We start from the raw sequence: 21724 nt of genomic DNA on the forward strand, positions 1-21724 counted from the left end.
ATGACACTTCTCTTTATTTGGTCTTTATTTCTCTGTGCTATGATTCATTCAAAAAGTGACACCAAGGGGGCGCCTGGGTGGCTCAGTCCGTTATGCGTCCGACTTCGGCTCAGGTCATGATCTCGCAATTCCTGAGTTCGAGTCCTGCTTCCGGCTCTGTGCTGATGGCTGGGAGCCTGGAGCCTGCTTCGGATTCTGTGTCTCCCTCTCTCTCTGCCCCTCCCCCGCTCACACTCTTTCTCTCTCAAGAATCAATGAACATTTAAAAAAAATCTAAAAAGTGGCACCAAATTGAAAGCTAGGGAGAATGTGAAATTGACCTCGTGCATTCACCTCTTCCGAGCTGTCTGGTGTCTTGAGTCCAAAATCATTCGCTCCACATTGTTTCCTCATGAGGATAAGTCTAATACCTATATTTCTGTTATGGCTAGAAGCAGAAGCCAGTCTTTTATTTTAAAAACACTTTTCAACTTGGGTACTTGTCTTTCTATACTTTGCGTTTAATTTTGATATTCCTAACTGTGCTGCATTTTTGTATCTTCATGGTTTCCCTTCTGCCCGTGGCAGGGGGACAGAGATGGCAGCACACAGCACTAGAGTGGCTCACTAAACACACAAGTACCGAAAGCGCTCAGTGCTCCCTCCATATTGTTAATGTTTTCCCTTCTCAGTGCAAGAGGAATTGCTAGAACTTGGATTTCTATTAGAACCCCAAGTGAGAGGTGCAAGTGCCAGCCAAGAATATCAACTTGGCACACATTAGCATATCCCTTGGGGGACTGGAGTCACTTGTCCTTATTACTGCCGGCTGACAATATTATTGTGGAGATCGTAGAGTCAGCTTTGTTCTTCTGGCAGCTCCCACATTGACATCCTTACCCCATTCACTGAGGGTTGAAATACTCTGCACTGGTTACCAAAGCCTGCACAGTTAAAGGCAGGATTTAGAACCCTGGGAAAGGTAATGCGTTGAATGGGAGTCTCCCTGAGGTACAGAGCCCCCTGATAATTTTATGGGGGCATGTCGCTGTGGAAAGGATGGCCATGGGCTGCATGTATGTTAGGGAAGTGGTGAGAGGAAAAAGGCAGAAAGTAAAGGAAGAGGTGTTGTGTTCAGCCAGGATAACCTTTGAGGATGTCACAGACTGGCTCCCTAGGGTTTGTATTCTCAGTGGCAAAGGAAAGAGGAGAAATAATTTGACAATCTTTCCTATTACCCACTTATTTTGGGGGGGATACACTCAGACACAACTGAACAAGGTTGGAGACAGTATCTTCTCTACTTCCAGTGCTCTCATTTGGATAACATAGATTAGAAAAAGAGAGCATTACCAAAGGAACTGATGCTCTGACTTCCTGCACCAGATAGCGACAGTCCTGGGTCTCCTAAGATCCACAACTCTGTTAAGTCTTCTGTCTGGAGTCTCTTTAAAAACTGTAAATGACCTCCAGCAAGTCAGCAGCCATGACTTTCGGAGTTAAACAGTGTGTAGCCTGATTTAACTTATAGAGATAAAACATTTATTAATATTGTTAATGGTAGAAAAATAGCCTTATCTTATTTTATTTATTTACCTATAATAGATCTTTATATTTATTGAGTTGCTTCCTCCTTGGTGGTATCTTTTTACCCTCCAACCCTTTCTTCTTCAAACTAGACCTCAAAGCATCTTACCATGGGTACAGTTTGTTACAAGCAGAAGGAGAAAACAAAATAGTTAATTTCTTGGTTTTTGAGGTTCAAAAACTTGATTTGATTCTTAAGACCTGGGTGTTGGAGCCATGAAATCAAAGCCCTGAATGACCCTTAGAAAAATTTTTTCTTTCCAGTGAAATTCACTTACTCTCTCTATCCCCGAACTTCTAATAGAAGATAAATATTATCAAAGATAAGGATGGAGAAATGTCAGAGAAAAGATAATGAAAGTTAGACGCCCCATGTTCTGCCCCCACCCTGGCTGGTTCCTGATGAGTTGGGGACGGTAGGGATCTGAGAACGGAGAGACCTATGCGATCTTCTTTGTAGATAGTTTACAATTTCTTTTTTTAAAAACTATTTTAATGTTTATTTATTTTTGAGAGAGAGACAGAGACAGAGCATGAGTAGGGGAGGGGCAGAGAGAGAGGGAGACACAGAATCCGAAGCAGGTTCCAGGCTCTGAGCTGCCAATACAGAGCCCAACGTGGGGCTAGAACGTACGAACCATAAGATCATGACCTGAGCCGAAGTCAGACACTTAACTGAGGGAGCCACATAGGGGCCCCTAGGTTACAATTTCTTAAAATGGCAAATATCAACATATAATTTTCTCCAAGTTAAAAACATAACTCTAGTAGAAATATATAGTGAACATGTGACAAAAATGAATTTAATTCATTAATAAAGGAACCAGTTGGATGGTAAAGTTAGTTTCAAGGAGAGTATAAGAAACTGACCTGTCAGTGAATAATGCATTCTTATAGGGCAACACTATCCTAAGTTTTGGGATTATCTGTTCTATTGAATGGAAATAATGTAAATAATTTAAACTTTATTGGACAAAGATAATGTGCAATTTACCAATTTCCTGTAAGACTCAGGACCTTCATTAATAGTAAGTAGTAAGCCAAAGTTGCTTCTCTTTTGATGATGAATTCTCAACTGAGAGGTGGTATTGCACCTTGGAATGAAAATTCATTCTTGGTGGTCAAAAAAAAATCTTTGGTATTACAAGTGTACGTGGCCCTCCAAAGTTCAATCTTCTTCTTGATTATTTATTTTCTCTTATTAAGGGTAAATTATACCAATTAGTCAACCAGTTCATTATTAATTAAATTAATTATCCTATATTAATTAATTAAAATTAAACTGGAATGTAAGTGCTTTTTTTTTCTTGGGGAAAGGGATAATGAAAAAGAGTTGAGAAACACTATCCTAGATAGAGGATCAGATGACCTTATAAGAAGGCTTGTTCGATGATACTCCACACTTAATTTTAAAGAGCACTAAACCATATTTTCATCTTATTTTCAAGTTGTGGATAATTTTTCTTAAACTACTCTTAGTGGTTTAAGAGCCGTAGAGTAGAAATAGCTATGTGGGACATCTAGACAGAAAGGGTCAGGAGCAGCTAGCTTCAGAATCCCTGGAAAGATGTGAGAACAGAACTATATCTTCTGGGAGATCCAAGTCCCCAGGATTCAGCTGGTAGTCAGCCCTGGGGGAGATCAGAAGCCGGAAGTGAGGGGTATAGTGACAGCAGCTACCCACAGCCCAACAGGTGCCAGAGGAGACAGGCCATGTTGACTACCAGCCACACACAGTGCCCCAGCATTCTCAACATCCTGTTGAACTGTACCTGCACCCATAGGGGTAGGGACAGAACTGGCTCTGAGTTGAATCAGATTGTGTTTCCACTAGTCAACACAATGGGGACTCAAAATAGAAATAAAGCTCAGGTGAAGGAAAAAACAATACACCACATGTCTTATACTCCCACTTTTATGGCATGAGATTTTGCTAAATATATGTGCTTGTGAGGAAAACCCACCCAGTAATGTGGTGGGGACAGAGTGCCAGATTCCTCTACACTTCTTGAGAACTCAAAATAGCCATTGAGTGGAGCCATAGAAAAGCATGCCCTGGGGCTAGGTGAGATTTTCCTGTAGTAATTCTCACACGTGCTATGCTATGGGTACATAGGGCTTGCTAACTTCTTCAGTCAAAAGCCAAAGATTCCAGTATTGAATTAGTAGAAATGGTGGCCTTTCTCCAGAAAGTTCTGCTGGTTGCTCTTTCCTTTTGCTCATCTTGGTGTTTTTCTTCCAGGTAGTAAAAATCCAGTTGGAATTTAAGCGCTCAGCGTTTTCCTTCCTGAGCTGCCTGAATCTCAGAATAAGAGCCTTGAGCACTGTGAAGTGAAGCTCCCATGAATAATTCTGGCAAAATTTTACTGCCAAATAAGACAGTCAACCAACTCTGCGTAGACAAGAATGATGGCCCACAGCCTGTGTCAGCCACTGCTGCCCTCGGTCTCTTGCCCCCAGGAAGTTCCATTGGAACCTTTGTAGTGTCAAAGTATAATTTCCAGAAAGGTGAAAACCTAACTCTCATAGAAATGTAGAATGAGCTTGTGTCAAAGATTTCTTCAACTCGTTAATGAGGAAGCCAGTAAGATGGTAAAGCTGGCTCACAGAGGATTTGAGGAACTGAGTATTTATTTACAAACATTTAAAAAAATGTTAGAATAAATTGCTAGGTTGGATATGCATTAATGCCCTACAGGGCAAATAAAACCAAAACTTCTGGGTTATTTTATGTGCTAGGCAGAAATCATTAGTGTTTCTCCTGGACAGAAATCTCTATCAGAGGATAGAATTAATGGACGGCAAAGTCAAACACAGGCATGTTCTCCTAGATAATTGAATAATCTTTTGTCAGGCTTATTAAGGCATGCCCTAGTATGACATTGAAAAGACATGACTTCTCTTTGCCTTATCTTTCACGTTTTGGCTAATGTATCTGAATAGTAGCTCTTTGAAATACTGGTAATGGTGTCTGGAACTTATCTCTGAGCTGCAAACACTGTTAAATAAGTGCTTCTGGACATGAATACACACACACACACACACACACACCATAATTATATATATTACATATATATACCATACCATATATATACTATAATTAGAGATACAGCATACATATATACCATAATTGAACAAAACAAACAGCATGTTGCAGGAAGGCTCTGGCTTAGAAAGGAGGAGACCAAGTGGGAGGTATAGGGAATTCATGGCATTTTGTGTCATTGAACTTCATATTATTTACTTTGGGCTCAAAAAGAATTTTGGCTCAGATCAGGTTGAAAAAGGAAAACAGAACGAAGAAACACGTTGCTTGAATTCTGGTTCAGCCGCTGACTAAACATACCACTTGGGCAAAGTCACATCAGATTGCTGTAGGTGGCAGCTGTCTCCAAAGATGGTCCCCAGTGAACTCTGCCTCTACTTAACGTCTTTGTGCAGTCCCCTCCCAGTGTGACCAGGAATGGTGCTGTGGCTCCCTTTTAACCAATAGAATGTGGGAGAAGTGATACTACCTAAGCTGCGTTAGATGGCCAGGCAGCTTCTGCTTCTGTGGTCTTGGAAGCCAGTCCGGATGCAAGAAGTCTGAGTGTCCTGCTGGGGACAGAAACCACGCAAAGGGAGTCGGAGGGCCAGGCACCACATGAAGAGTGAGGCGTCACTGAGGAGCTTTTAGGTAACGGGCACGAGACGGACAATACCAGATTGGAAGCTCCAGCCCACTCGAGCTTCAGAAGACACCAGACTCGCTCATCACATGACGGCAACCGCGTGAGAGACCCCGAGTAAGTAGAGCAGAAGTGTCCCGCTGAGTCCCTCAAGCCATAGTATCGTGAGAGATATTAAATTGCTGTAATTCATTAAGTTTTCGGTTGTCTTGTTATATAGTGATAGATTACCAAGACACTATTCCCTACAAGGACTTGTAACATTCCCTTTCAACTTGACTCTTTCTTAATTCTTCCTCCAATGGACAAGGGCGCAGGGTGTCTACCCCCCTGACAACAGGCACTCAATGTTCATTTGAGTAATGGAAGTATTTAGTTAAACCTGGGGGAAGTGGTAACACTAGTCTGCGGAAAACGAAATGAGGAGTTTTAGTAAGTTTCTCTTTGCCCAGAAGGAAAATTGCAGCCTAGCTATATTTACCACGTGTGCGAAATACCATATTATGTTCTCACGTTTCCTGATTTGAACTTTTTGTTTCATTCAGGCTTTTGTTCAAATACCATCTCCTCACAGAGCTCTTCCATCATCCTATCTGAGGTAGCACCCGCCACTTTGTATGCCCTTATTGTGTTTTATTTTGCTCCCTAGCTATTCTCTACCTGACATTACACAACCCTTTATTTTTTGTTGTTTGTCTCTCCCTAGAGTGTTAGCTTCCTTGGGGACAAGGACTTGGCCTTCCCTTGGCTTCTGTGATGTCTCCAGCCCCTGGGACATTGGTGGGAACATATCTGCCAGTCAAGGAATGTTTGTTGAATTGACTAAAGTAAATGTCTACTATTTCCCAACTTGGAAAAGAAAGACTGGAACTATGAAGGAGCTTGGGGGTCCCAAGTGGAAAATATTTTCCTTCGATGTCCCAAAGGAAAAGGCTTTGTGCCGGTATTTGACTGCAGTAACTGAGGCACTGGGAGAGAAAATTCTTTCTTTTTTTTCTTGCTCAGAACAAATACAACAGAGAAGAAATGCCGGGATGCTATGGAAATGCAGAGGATTTGGGGACAAACTTCTATGGTGGTGCTAAATGCCTTACAAACAAGCAAACAAAAAGCCATTAAAGAATTTGTAAGATGTTATTGCCAAGCAAAGACAGACTGTGTGAGAGGCACACAAGAGTGAAGTTGAGGCTCATGAGAAAAGTAGGGTTTGGGGGGAAAAGTAAGTTTAATTGTAATGATGGAAAGTTGTGGTATATCCTCTTAAAAGGAGCTATGGATGCACAGTTTCTTGAGTTATTGTAAGGTTGTATGAATCGCTGGAGAATACGCCTTTGAGGAGAATTCTGAGCAATGCTTCGTGAGAAAAGGGACACCCCGGAGGACCAGATAGGTCTTTTGCATGTCTGTGTGGATGGTTTTATGGCCCCAGAACTGGGAGTGCAGAGCAAATCTGAAAAAGGAAGAGTCATTTGAGATTTACGATAGCAACAAAAATATTTGTCTTCTAAGGAAACCTGGTTGGAAATCAAGGTTTACAGGATTTTAAACAGAAACATACTTTATTTAAAAAAATTACAATAATCTCACGATTGTTTTAAAATATTTGAGCCGACCCTAAAATAAACCATACTTCCGTAAATCTTGTCTGCAGAGTAATTTTTTTTTTAATTTTTTTTTCAACATTTATTTATTTTTGGGACAGAGAGAGACAGAGCATGAATGGGGGAGGGGCAGAGAGAGAGGGAGACACAGAATCGGAAACAGGCTCCAGGCTCTGAGCCATCAGCCCAGAGCCTGACGCGGGGCTCGAACTCACGGACCGCGAGATCGTGACCTGGCTGAAGTCGGACGCTCAACCGACTGCGCCACCCAGGCGCCCCTGCAGAGTAATTTTTGAAACTAACTTTTGAAAATGTGTAATTCAACATACAATAAAACTAAGCTCTCTTTCCTCTGAATTAAGACAATGAATTTTAGTATTTACTGGTGTTGTAAATACTGAAGGTTTTCAAGCTTCCCAATATGATATCAAGAAAGAAACATCAGTATCAAATGCACCCTAAGATGCAGTTCTTGGTTTTTCTTGGAAAATCCTCAGACATCTAACCTCAAGCTGTTTCTTTCTTTCTGTCCATTGCTTGTTCTGTGTTAGTGACTCAGTTTATGTTTTATGAGCCGTCTGCAGATCCCACAGTGCCCAGTTGTGTCTGTCTTTAGATTATTTTCTTGAAATCCAGGAGAGAGGCAAGAGAGGATTTCATCAGACCCTGAAACTCATACTGTTTCGTATCACAAGGATCTAAGAAATGGGAATGGAAGATGAAAACACAAAGATCCTCTCTGCTTGGCTTTCAATGCTTTAAATATGAAAGTGGCTTCAGAAATCTTTCAGTCTCCATTCTGATAGCCAATTGCAAAGACAGAAATAATATCAGATTTTGGAAGAAAACTGTTCGAATGGTCTAACATTATAAATAATAAATCTGAGTCTCACAGAGGTGAAGCAACTTGTCTAATGATCCACAATTCATGGTAGAATTTGGACAAAGGAACAATGACTGATGTCCAGGTAATGCTTAGGAAAATATTTTGGTGCATGGAACTCTTGGGCAATCTTTAGGTCATGGCCTTCCATGCTTCTGTAAGTTTGTTTTGCCTAACTGCAAAATGTTCTGTACAAAGAAACACTTAAGGATTCCAAACCAGTAGAATTTTTTGACCCTGAGTACAGATAATAGATATAAAGGAAACTCTATGTGTATGGAAACTAGTAAATGAATGTCTTTTCTATAGTCAATTTTATTATAGGATGGATGTCTGCACGTATTTCATAACAATAAAAAACTGTTCTCTGTCTTAATCACTATGTCATTTTTCTTCCTAAAGAAACCCCTTTTCATCTATTTCTTCTGGTACTTATACCCATATTTCCATACAGTATGGTCTTTTATAGAAATAGCAGTTAGGCTAATTCTTAGTAATTTTGGACATTATTTATTAACTTCCTGTTGGCAATTGAGGGTGTAGCTCAGTCCAAATGTTACTTATGCCAGAACCTAGGATTTAATTTCTCAACCCCTGGCAAGTGGGGACTTGACATCAGATTTACTGATTTTGGGAAAATCACTGAATTTCTTGCGACCAAATGTGTGGCAGTTTCATATCTGTCCCACTGCTGTATGCACAGATTGGAGTTCTTTGCAGATATAAAGTCAGTTATGACCCAATCTTTTGAGTTATGTATTATTATTCTTGTTTTCCAATGTTCTATAAAGAGGCTTAATGAGGTAAGTCCAAGGTTATATAACATGTAACTGGCAAAGCCGGGATTTAAACTCAGATCTCTTTGATTCCCAAGACGAACCTTTTCTGAATGTTTCATACTATTTCTAAAACAAAGCTTCTTTCAAAGAGAACTTCTTTGGTTGGGTATCACTAGGTGCTGTGGCTGTTGCTACCTTCTTGCACAAGACACTTTGGGAAAGAGAATTCTGTAAGTTTTCAGGAGAAATATAGAGTCATCTTGATAATTCATCGCAAGAAGAGGCACGAGTGAAATAGAGAAGGGCACCTGGCATCTGGTGATGGGAAGAAGAGGCCGGGTTCCCAAATTGATTTCATGAGAGAAGAGGGCAAAACTGAGTCCAGGAAGCAGCAGATCTGAACCGCTCCTGGGCAGGTTGATTCTGAGAGATCCTTTGCATCCAGCTGGTTGGGGAAAACTTGGGCTACTAGGAGAGGTTTCTTCAACACAGGCTTGTATTGTATCTATAAGTGGCTTGTGTCTTCAGTACCAAGTATGAGAAGCACTACAGCGTGCTATGATATTGCTGAATGTAAATGGAAGAATGAAAGTGACTTTGACTCTTCCCTTCTTTCCTAGACTGGAGAGGAAGATGGCTCTTGCCCAAGAACTTGATTGCATTTTTTTTTTCTTTTGAGGTCAACAGCCATGTGAGTAAGTGAGTGTGAGCCAGAGCAGAACCCCCCAGCTAGGCCACTCCCAGTGCCCCACAGACTGTGAAGTAATAACGTTTATGGTTTTATCGTGGTAAGTTTTGGAATAATTTATTACAGAGCAATGGATAGAACACTCTATATCAACTTTCCTCTGTATGTTTTTTTTTATTCTTTGATCACATGGGCTCTTGTTCCTAGACCCGCCCTTGGGCTAGTGGCATAATTTCCATCACTGAGCTTTAACATGGGCTGAATAGACTTCTGTGAATACTCTCTGAGATGTAACTACCATTTGCAAACTTACTCATGATTGCATTCTTTTTTTTTTTAAGTTTACTTATTTTGAGAGAGAAAGAGTGTGCCTGCGCATTGGGGTGGGGGAAGGACAGAAAGAAAGAGGTAGAGAGAGAGAGCGAGGGAGAGAATCTCAACACACAGGACTTGAACTTACGAACTGTGAAATCATGACGTGAACTGAAATCAAGAGCCAGATGCTTAACCCACTGAACCCCCCAGAACCCCCCCATGATTGCATTCTTAAAGGCAGTGATTTCAAAGTTTTGGTAGCATCTTTTGTCACCCAAGGAAATGACCCTTGTGAGGTGTCTCTTTCAGTGACAAGTTGTTTCCAGCACCAGCAGGTCTGAAAGTATGTGGGTGTGGAGTGCTGAGTGGTGAAGGAGGGACCAACCCAAAATCCTGGGAACAGCAAAGTAAAGAGGAAACCCCATTGTGACAGAAGTGGTGTTATGTCATGGCATGGTAGAACAATGTGTGTGTTCTTTTGGGTTTTAAACTTGACTGTCTCTGAGAATTATGTTGTTTTTGGAAAAGGTGTGTGTGTGTGTGTGTGTGTGTGTGTGTGTGCATGCTTTGCTCTGTTTGACTGACTTAACAGTTACTTTTTGGGCAATGAAAAGAAGAGAGAAGCAAAACTATTGCTCACACTGGTGGAGAGACCTCAAAGAGAATGGGGTTTAGGGCACCTCTACCTACCAAAGACAGGGGTAAATTTGATCTCTGTTCTGCTGGAAATGTCAGAACTTATTCTAACATAAATATTCTGTGAGCATTGAGGAAATCACTACAAAGACTGATTGCTATGGGTAGGGCAGGAGGTTTTCGAGAAAGGTGGTGGAAATTCACATGAGAGTAGGGATTAGAAGAAAGTATATTGCAAAAAGTACAGAAGAGCACAATTAGGAGCTGGGAGAATCCACGAAGGCTCTTTGTGTATTTTGACTTCTTGGATACCATTTTCTTTTAGAGCAACGGAAAAGCCTTGCTTAGGATACAGAAAGACACATACCATCCCTCCCACCAGCCCCTGATTTGTAATTCCCTTGGTAATTCAATTCTTCAGGAAAGCCTTATGTGTGATGTGGTGGAGAAAAGAGGGCCAAAGCAGCGGAGGTGGCTATGGAATGTCTTGCTCCTCATCCCGACCTTTGATGGAGTCTGTGCACAGGCAGGGGGCATTCTGGGAACTGAGGAGCCATGTGGTTGGAGGTGGTCTGGCAAGGGACAGTAAGGACCCATCGCCAAGTGGGTCCTCTCTCAGGAGAGAGTCACACGAATCTTTTTCCTGTGCTTGCTTACGCTGTGCTAAAGGGAAGTGCATGCTGAAGGCAGGAGGCTGAAGCCAGGCTTACCTACCTTATTTGAGGAGCGGCTCAATTCTACCACAGAGCTGTCTGGGCTGTGGAAAGCAGAGCTCATTTATCTTAGAAAAGTCAATAGCTGCCTCATTTGTTCATTTTACTTATTTGTGCTTTTAAGACACGGAAGGCACAACTAATTGAAGGAACAGCCAATATGAAGATGCTGTCTGTGATTCAAAAGAGCAAATTAAAACCCCCAGTGACAATAGCTCTGGGATGGTGGTGGAGGCATCAGTATAGTCTTGGGGAATTTTCCAGTCATTCACAAAAAGGAGGAGCACGATGAGAGAGCCAAACCAAAAGCCCAGGAGCAACATCAACCAAGTTAGGTGACGAGGGATCCCCAGGCACCTCAAACTATAAGGGGGTGAAGACCAACCACCAACAGCCACAAGAGCTGTGTGCTGTTGGCTTCCATGTGAGAGAAAGGGGAGAAACCAAGGTAGACATTGGTGTATGTGATGGATCTGAGAACAGGAGAATCCCCACGTGGCCAGTGGGTGTTCCCTGGGAAGTGAACGAAGCTGGTTGAGCTCCCTTATTCCATCACAGGCATCTGGAGCCCTGCTACCATAAGCTCTTAGGCCTGAGCAAGCATGGCTTCCTTCTAGAACTGGGCCCACACTAGGGAGACACCTCTGGGTGGGACAAGGTTAGCAGGAGAGGGATAAGGGAGATGAAAAGAAAGGACACAGACAAAAGTGGGGGAGGAATGGGGCAAGGGCATCTCAGGAAACAAGGAACGTTAAATCATAACACAACATGGGGACCACAGAAGAGAGAGTTCCGTGAAGTCAGACAGTCTGCTGGTACCAACTCTTCTAAAAGGTCAGGAAAATGCAATTTGCATGAAAATGAGCAGCAGACCGATACCTAGGGGAAGTTCCATAGATTCCGTAGGGGAAGTTCCCATAGATTATTAAGGATAAAAGAGAATAGGGAATGGAATAACCTTCTCCCAAATGATGAAAGTCTGCTGCAAAGACATTCTGTGTTATGTCATTTAACCTCTTCATATTAAAGGTGAGGAAAAGTGGGACCCTGGAGAGGTTTGGGAAGTGACCACATGTTCAGAAAATTAAAGAGTGACAGAGCTGGGATGTCTGGCCTATAAACATTTATATTCATAGATTAAAAATTTTTAAATGTTTATTTATTTTTGAGAGAGAGAGAGAGAGAGAGAGAGAGAGAGAGCATTAGCAGGGGAGGGGCAGAGACAGAAGGAGACACAAACCCCAAAGCAGGCTCCAGGCTTTGAGCTGTCAGCACAGAGCTTGATGAGAGGCTCAAACTCACAAACTGTGAGATCATGACCTGAGCCAAAGTTGGACATTTAACCGACTGGGCCACCCAGGCGCCTCTAGATCTTACAGATTTTAAATCTGATCCTTTTAAATATCATAAATGTGTTTGAACCCTTTAAATTTTTTCCCTTGTTATCCCTGTGGTATGTTAAGTGTAAAGTTCAGACTGGAGTAAAAATTCTCCTTTGAAGTACTACTTGGCACCAATAATTAGTTGAGAAAATTTAAATACAAGTTATGATTTTTCAGGTTACTTTATCTGTTGAAACTAAAAAAAGGGGGGGGGGAGTACATTTTAAAGCAAGGAATCTTTTATGAAGGGAACCCATAATCGTATAGAGACAATTTAATGGCTATGCATTCCTATACATATTGATATTTAATCTTGATCCTTTTTTTTTTATTTTTTTTTTCAACGTTTATTTATTTTTGGGACAGAGAGAGACAGAGCATGAACGGGGGAGGGGCAGAGAGAGAGGGAGACACAGAATCGGAAACAGGCTCCAGGCTCTGAGCCATCAGCCCAGAGCCTGACGCGGGGCTCGAACTCACGGACCGCGAGATCGTGACCTGGCTGAAGTCGGACGTTTAACCGACTGTGCCACCCAGGCACCCCTAATCTTGATCCTCTTAAGGGCAGATAGATTTGAGAAGTTAAATGGGGCGGAAGGAAAAGAGGTCAAGATAAACGGAAGATTATACATTCTCAGAAGTGTGTGTGTGTGTGTGTGTGTGTGTGTGTGTGAATGTGTGTGAGAGAGAGAGAGAGAGTGGGAGAAAAGAGAAGGGAAGGGAAGGGAGAGAAGGGAAGAGACGCAGAGAATAACAGAGGAGGGGGAAGACAATAATGAAAAAAAGAAGTTAATAATGAGCTGTGACTTTCCCCGAAAAAGCTAGCATTCAGCAAGTGCCCTCTTCCACAGATTTGTTAATGTTGAAAAGCATGTGTGTCCCCTCTTGGTCTTAGCTTGGTCTTCAGATTGCTTCCTTATGGCACTGACTTGGTAAGGTAGAAAGTGTTGCCCTTTGTCACCATCTCCCCTGTGGTCTCTATTCTGGTAATTGTCTTCACAGGACAGGAGAAGGACAGACCTGGGCCGGGTTTCTTAAGGCTCGGACAATCTTCATTTACAACTGGACCCTCAGTAGGGACAGATGGGTGGCCCTGTGTGGATAGCTATGAGAGGGTCAATTCAAGGCTGAGTATGCTTCCCCTTGGTGCCTTACTGTGCTCTAGAACATTATTTCCCTTAAGAAGTCAAGTGTATTTATTTCTATTTTCCCTGTTGTTGATGTTCCGCCCACTCCTCCTGTCTCCTTTATCCGTCTTTGATGTTTTTGTAATATCTGTGAGTGGAAAGCTAATTGTGGACTCTTCCTGTCTCTCATGTTATTCTCAACCATTGTTTGTATTTTCCCAGTGGATGACTCACATCTGTTTAGTTACAGGGAGGAAAGAATTCCTCAGGGTATAATTGAAAGAATTTGTTGAGTTTAGAATGGACTAGAGACACAGATTAATATTTAGAAAGCTTACTCCACTACCCGATATTACGCAGACAGGTTCTTTGGCCATTGCTTCTTTACAAGTGGGTACCATGTACAATTCTTGACAGTAATCTCTCTGAGAGTGACTGCATCACCTTGACAGAACTGAAAAGGGACCTAGAAAAATGAAGGAAACAAAAAATATGTAACAAGAAGGCACATTGGGGAAAATTCCCCATATATGTGCAATAAGTTGGCTACAAGTGCACCAGAGGTCCAAATTTATGATGTTGACAGAACCCACATCTTGACCTCGGAGGCTAACCTGTTTGGGTTACTATAGAGTTTGCAAATCTGTCATTCTCAGTTGGTATGTTCTGGCTGTTGGCCAACCTAAGGTCTGAAGTCCAGACTTCCCAGTGGCTGGGAAGAGAAAACTGTTAGTGCTTTGTAAGTGTTTCAAATCTTTCAGGCCATTAGGGGACCATTTGGTATTCTAAGAAAGATAATTCACTAAAACAAAGTGTAATAGTATGAAATAGCTAATGCAAATCTCCCAGTCAGTTATTTCTTATTCCTTAGCAGGCTAAGGGCACCCCAGTTGGCCTTCATCTCTTCCCACCGATGCTTACATTGCCCTTTGAGTATTACTCTGTTGTAACACTGGGACCAATCTGCCTTGTGTTAAAATTGTTGGGCACTAAACTAAAATAAGGCTGTGTCCTATGAAGCAGGCTGGGTTTGAGGACCAGGTGGGTCCAGGACCCATGGAAGAGCCAATGAGACAAGAAGGGCTCCCTGATCTAGGCAGAAAGAGCACTGGAGAGAAATTAGATGGTAACTGACAATAATATTTCAGCTTCTTTCTTTCTACTCACATATGACAGAGTTTGGCATCATGTGTGCACTAGTTGGCAAATAGTTAAGACAAACAATAAATAGCTAACACCTACTTTGGGATTTCAGGAAGGAGGGCGATGAGGAAGCTGCAGCCATAGCAAACAGGGGAGAGATGATGGTCTGGCTGGGGTTGGATTAAGAAAGAATGCCTAGGATTCTGTAACTGAGAACACATCTCAGTGGTTATCATGTTCCTTCTAGAAAACCATGAACAGGCTTCTGTAGCATAAACATAGACATAGAAGTCCCACCAAGATGTTTCAGGATTGATTTATGGCACATTTCCAATGTTGTTGCTATTTACCTTTTGGGGCAAAATTTCTGTGTTGTTCAGGGCTGATCTGAGTACTGTTGGATGTTTAGCAGCACCCCTGGCCTCTACTCACCAGATGCCAGTAGAACCTCCCCGTTGAACTGGGCATTTGCTGTCCCCTCCTCCCTCGGAGCCCTTGGGATGTTCAGGTGAGGTTGTGGATGCTGGGACATTAGATGTGGGAGCCACAGTGCTCCGGGCAAGAGGGGAGAGGCTGCTCCTCCGTTTTGATACCTTGGCATCTGGAGGATAAAGCATATTGTGGTACCCCTAAATTTTTCATAAAGTTTCAAGGGATACTTCATAGAGTCCGGTAGCTTCATCTTCCTCCCTTCATCTGGAAGAACATTTGCACCAACTGGGGCCCTAGGACAGCTCCCAGTGACAGATCCCACCTTATTCTTCGAAATTCCTTTCCCTCTGAAGAGCTTGTACCGGACCGTGCTCTTTCTGTTATTCCCCACTTCTCCATCTCAAGAAACCAGACCTTGGTGTTGTCAGGTTTCAAGTTTGCAGGGCAGGAAGAGAAGCTTCCTGAGTACAACCTTTTACCTGGTGTTTGTTCCCCAAAGTCTCAACTCACGAAGAGACGATGCCGGGTCCTCTTGAGGGAAGGGAGAGATATTTCCCAAGTCAGAAGGGAAGTAGAGACCCGTGGTAGCCAGGGGCATTCTTCTTCCTGGCAGCACTCCCAGGAAGGCCAGAGAACCTCAGAAAGGTGTACCGGGTGTCCCTACGGATTTTTAGATTCTCATACCAGGACGCCTGCCCCAGCAGTCATTTTAATGTCCATGCTTGACTCAGGAGTATAAAGTCACCTGCCTCCAGAGCTCTGACCATGTGAGTCTCAGGCACAGGTTATGTATTTCAAAGATTGTCGCAATGATATCTTTCCTTTCACTTGCTCATCCATAATGCAGACTTTCCCATCTCCTATCAAATGGTGGGACCTATTTCCTCTCTCCTTGAATCCTGGCTGGCCGTACGGCTCTCTTGCGAACAACAAAATGTGGCAGAAATGATGCTGCCTGACATCCAAATAGGCTGGCTTTCTTGGGACACTCGCTCAGTGGGAAGCCACATACAGGAAGTCCAGCTACCCTGAGATTTTTATACTGGGAAAGGCACACTGTGGATGTTCCAGTCAATAGCCCCACTGAACTCCCAGCCATCAGCCATTCGCAGCTGCCAGCCATGTGCTGTAGCATCTCAGACATCCAGCCCAGAGGAGCGTTCACGTGCCCGAAGCCCAAGTCAACATCTGACTGTGGCCGCATAAGAGAATGGAATGAGAATGGCCCAGCACTACCCTTTCCAAATTCATGAGCCACAGAATCACAAGGAAAATAAAATCATTGTTTGAAACCACTACGTTTTGGGGTAATTGGTTACTTGGGGCACTGGATCAGCCCACATCGCCTTGTTCATTGCTGCATACCCTGCCCGCAGCACGATGACTGACACATAGTAGCTGCTCAGTTAATTCATTCAACTAATATTGAGAAAAAGAGCAGAAAACATGGAATAAAGAAATTAAGTTAAATTTAGGATTTAGAAGCGAGGGCAGGAGAGTTTAACAAATGTGCTCTTTTTTGGTTGCAATTGCTTTAGCATAAGAAAAGCCTTTAATCTCTGTGCTTTGGCCTGGAGGAGGCCCAGTCTTCCTCTGTAAAGATGATTGTTTTACTGGTCCTTTCAACTGAAAGATCACATTTCCCTTTAGAAGTTGCTTGAAGACTTAATGTTTATTATCGCGCTTAATTAAAAAATAACACCTCAGGCTTCTGAAGTGTTCTGATTCCTACTCACATGAATTTAAAGGAAATATTTAATTTTTCTCTCTGTAATTTTCCTGCTTAGCTAATAATTCTGGGCCAGCCATACGCTGCATTCAGATGAGATTCTTTTCAAAGAGTATTGATTCACTGTTTGGAGTGAGTATCTATAAAAATGAATATTTACGCAAAATGGAATATTATCAACCCAGTTGTCCAGAGCTTTCTTGGCAATTCTATCCAAACTTTTTACAGTCGTGGCTTTCATTGCTTCTGCTCTTGTCAAAAGTAGGAGTTCAGTTTGAATTCCTACTACTGCCTCTTTATTTTCAATTTGAAAGTAAATCAGGTAAGTCAACGTCAGGTTTAAGGTCATCTCTGGAGGGATGCACTCTGCATGAGCCGCGTTAGAGTATTTGCATGGAGTATTTTGGGGTATGTTCTCTCAAGAATGGGGTAATACCTCTTTCATAGGATTGTGACATGTGCATATAGAAGTTAATTTCTTGATATTCTCTCGCCAGTGTGTCAGATCAATCATATTTTTGTCCTTAGAGTTGCCTGCAGGTTCTTGTCCTTGATGGCCTTATTCCATGCATGTATCCCCAGCATCGCATAATTCTGCACCTAATTAAATACGTTTTTGTACTGTGTTTGCTATGTTTTAAATTGTTCATCTTGGTTTTATACTGTAGAGTTTTAGTATACAGAGAGTCCTGTAGCCTCAGGATGCCTAGCACAGTGATGAACAACGTCCGGTCTCCAGAAATACTTGCTGTTTTGTGCTGCCCTCTTGTTTTCAAATCTGTGGGCTTGGGATCCAAAGATACTCCTGAATCAACCGGATGACTGACTTATTCTGACCCTCCTTTAGTCTGGAAAGCCTGGAAGGGGGTGTGCCGTTTCTCAGAGTGCTTAGGCACATGTTAAAGGGAGAACATTTTCCAGTGGAGCCATTGATACGTTTCACAAAGCAAATGGAATTTTCATTAGCGGGGTGTTTATTAAATGAGCATGTCTCTATGTTTTGAAGAAAGCTGGGGAGACGGATGAGCTAATTCTCTTCGTTAGTAATGGAACCTGTGGTCCCTGAAGGGAGCGTCCAGAGTCCCCTGCTTGCCAAGAAGTGTTGAAAGTCAGCTCTGGAGTAAGAAGTTAGAAAAGCAATGTGTGAACATTGCAGCCAGACCCATCTCCAGATGATGAGACTTCTGAGGAAAACATGTGTGGGGAGTTTAAGCACATCCTGGAATAATCAGTTTCAAGAGATGGACCTTCCACTTGCTCTCTGATGGCAGGGACCGCCTAGGAGGCATAATCCTGGGGCATGGTGGCAATGTCATGTTCTACACTCAGTGTCCTTACACTGCAGCTTCTCACAGGCTCTGTCTTGGAAGCCCGAGTGCTGGAAGCAGTCTCAACTTCCTGCCTGTGTGGCTTTGGGGACTTTGTTTAATCTCTCTATGTCTTGGTTTCCTCATCTATCAAATTGAGTTGAAAGTACCTACCTCAGAGAATCGTTGGAACGATGAATTAGAGTCACGTCAATAAAACCTTTCTGGTGGTTCTTGGCCATACAAGATAGTATCAGAATTCTTATATCTGCTTTGAGACAAGCTTCCATTGGCACAACCGGGTTTTCTCGTGCAGTGCCTCCTACACAGGAAGGACCCCGTGTAGAAACTGTGAAAGCCACCAGCTTAGACGCTGCACAGAGCTGGCTTCTGTGAACAAAGAGGAGTCTGGGAAGCAGAGACCTGCTGAGACCAAAGAAAACAAGTTGTTTCTCCGGGGAGCAGAGAGATTTTCTCCCTTGGTAGCAAAAAGTGGCTCTCTGGACCTCCCCAAATAAACCATGGAAAAAAAGAGGCTTTAGACCAAGGGAAGTTGTTCAGCTCCTGTCTCCCTTACTTTTCCTTGGGGGATGGCTGATGCCCTGTGGGAAGAATTGAAAAAGGTTCTGTTTTTAATGGCAAATGTGCTCAGATATCATGCTTTTATTTCCATTTTTCATTCTAGACTTTACTACCGGGACACATGCATGGGTTTTAAAAGATGAGACTGTTTAGCCATTGAAGCATTTGGCCGGTCCCACTCAGACTCCATGGAACCACAGATATGACTCCTTGGAGGGAAATTCCTTCTCTTCTTCTCTCCAAGGCAGTTTAGCAGGACAAGATGGCATCATCATCTTTGTTTGGGTTTCATACATAAGCTCTGTTTCCCTCTTCATTGTGACTACAGAATACGTGGGCATGCGTCGTGTTGGGCATACTTTCTAGGGAAATGGTGTAAGGTCTGGGTGATGGGTGGACTACACCCTCGAGGGGTCAGGCAGTTTCTGTGAGTTTACACAGGACACTGGGAGAAAGAAAAACAGAGCCTTTCCGTCTATGCAGACTCCCTGCCTCTTGTGTGTATCCCTGTGGAGTTCCAGGCAGGGTGAAGCCACTAACATGCCAGCTTCTTCTGAAAATGAGGAGGATGCCATTAAAGCAGATGACTTCAGAACAAGCAGATGTGGGGAGAGAAATGGGGCCAATGGAGGCTGTGGGTCATTCTGTGTGCTCCGGAGGTTTTCTCATGGCATTCTGGAAAACATTTCATTCTCCATGAAAGCATCGTCAGTTATGGATTGCTGCTTTCTCTTGGGTGGAGAAAATTCCCGTCTTGGCTAACGTTACGTGGTTTTCAGCCTTTGCTCAAGTGTAAAGAGCCCTGGATGTCTCTTTGCTCTTTTGCCTCCTTACTAATTCCAGGAGTCTGTGAGACTCCCGCTCCAAAGTATTCAGAGATCTGTGAGAGGCATTGACTTGGGGAGTGGTCACCTCAGAAAGCATTTATGAAGGAAGCCAAAGTTGCCCAGAACAAGGGAGAAGGAACCTGGGGTTTCTGTGACAGAGACAGGGATTGTAGAGCCTCTTGTTTCTTCTGACCAGCCCAAGCTGTTCTTCTAGCTAAAGCATAGGCAATGACCTATTGATTGCTGAGACATGTTTTAAAAAGCATCTGGAATTAGGCAATTAGTTCTCGCTTAATGCAGAATGTCAAATCAGGTCCACTGATTCTCTAATTGATCAATTGATTCCTTATTTCCCTTGCATGGCTAGATGTGGACGTAGGCCAATTAGAGAAATAAAGTAGAAGAAAAAGTTGAGAAAGTGGACTCAAAGATTTATTATCCCTCAAAAGAAATACACTGTTTATTTATCTCCCAGTAATTGCTTGTTTATTAAGGTGGCCGCTTGGAGAGAGAGACAATAGCAGAGATTGTCAGTAATACAGAGGGGTTATGTGTTTCCTGTAAATAGATGGTGATGTGTTTCAGATATTAAGGCTTCCAGATCACAAAGAAGCACTGTGAGAGTGTCTAGGCTGTAAAACTCAATATGGGCTATTGTCCATCATGAAAGGGAGTTTCACTCAAGCCATGACCTTTCACTGAAAGTTGCTCTGGGTAAGACAAGTTGCTGGGCACCATAAGGATTCGCTTTGGAGCTGTGCCTTTAGGGGAGATAGCATGCTACATTGCAAAGAGTACGGGCTTTTAGGTCAGCTGATCATGGTTTCCAACACAAGTTTATCACATATGAACTGCGTCAATAACTGTGTAACCTTGGGCTTGTTTCTTAGCATCTTTGATCATCCCTACCTGACTGGTAAAATGGCATCATGGTTAAAAATGTGGACTTCACAGCTAGGGTGCTGGGTAGGAATCTCGGTCTGTCACTTTATTTTTATTTTTATTTTTCAATTTTTTATTTAAATTCTAGTTAGTTAACATGGAGTGCAATGTTGGTTTCAGGAGTAGAATTCAGTGGTTCTTCAATTACATGCAATACCTAGTGCTCATCACAACAAGTGCCCTCCTTAGTACCCACCACCCATCTAGCCCATCCCTCACCCACCTCCCTTCGTCAACCTGTTTGTTCTCTGTCTTTAAGAGTTTCTCATGGATTGTTTCCTCCCTCTCCACTAACCGCCCCCTGCTCCCCCCATATGTTCATTTTTTTAAATTTTTAAAAAAAAATTTTAATGTTTTTATTTATTTTTGAAGGAGAGAGAGACAGAGCATGAGTGGGGGAGGAACAGAAAGAGAGGGAGACACAGAATTTGAAGCAGGCTCCAGGCTCTAAGCTGTCAGCACAGAGCCTGATATGGGGCTTGAACTCATGAACTGTGAGATCATGACCTGAGCCAAAGTCGGATGCTTGACCGACTGAGCCACCCAGGCGCCCATGTGTTTTGTTCACTGTTACTTTAAAGCCATAGGACCTTGTATAAGTTGTTTAACTTCTCTGTGCCTCTGTTTCCCCCTCTGCCCAGCTTGTGGCAGAACTAGTCGATACCCAGACCCAGATTGCACTGGCCCACCTGAATTTAACTACAGGTGGGCTTCTCACACTGACGGCTTCCCATCTCTTTTCTAGAAGGCCGAGGGCTATCTCTTGGCAGCAGAAAAACTCTCTCCATTGGACAGCCAAGGTCTGACCTTGTGGGAACACATGCCCTGAGATGACCTTCAAGCAATGGGAATGAGGGTCCTGGATGAATAGTGCAGCTGCCCCAAGAGCATCTTACCTGGTTCCTCTGAAGGTCACCAGCAGGATTGAGCCTGCTTGCCCACAATGACATATCCTTTATCGAGCAGTCTTCCTTTCATGTCTCACATTCACCATGCCCTCATTCATTTGTTCATTCATTTGTTCACCTCCCTAAATCAACTCCTTGCACCCAAACCCTTCTCTCAGGGGCTGGTTTGGGGAGAACCCAAATTAAGACACACTGGTATCGACTCTAAAGCGAAAGGCACCTAGAGCAGTGCCTGGCACACGGTGAATACTTAGTACATATTAGCGATTTTAATCAGGTCTACTCTGGAGATTTGGAGAATTAAGTTCATGTATGGACTCACTACAATGCACTCACCACTCCATCTACTAGTGCCAACCTCGAGCTTGGTACCATTTACCCTCGACTCGACTGTGTTTGGTCATGACCTGGCCTCTGAACCTCTCTCTTCTTCTGACATCGTCCACCTCTCCCCTTTCTTCCCCAAACTTATCTGTGCTCTTACTCCTCTGAATTC

General features: G+C 43.0%; 1 pseudogene; it reads right to left on the bottom strand.

The window, feature by feature from the left end:
* The window catches only part of LOC125149881 (nucleophosmin-like), a 59339-nt pseudogene extending 41128 nt beyond the window's left edge, over positions 1–18211 (bottom strand).
* Positions 18212–21724: the final 3513 nt, after the last annotated feature.

The sequence above is a fragment of the Prionailurus viverrinus genome, chromosome D4 (assembly GCF_022837055.1).
Source record: "Prionailurus viverrinus isolate Anna chromosome D4, UM_Priviv_1.0, whole genome shotgun sequence".
Classification (NCBI taxonomy): Eukaryota; Metazoa; Chordata; class Mammalia; order Carnivora; family Felidae; genus Prionailurus; species Prionailurus viverrinus.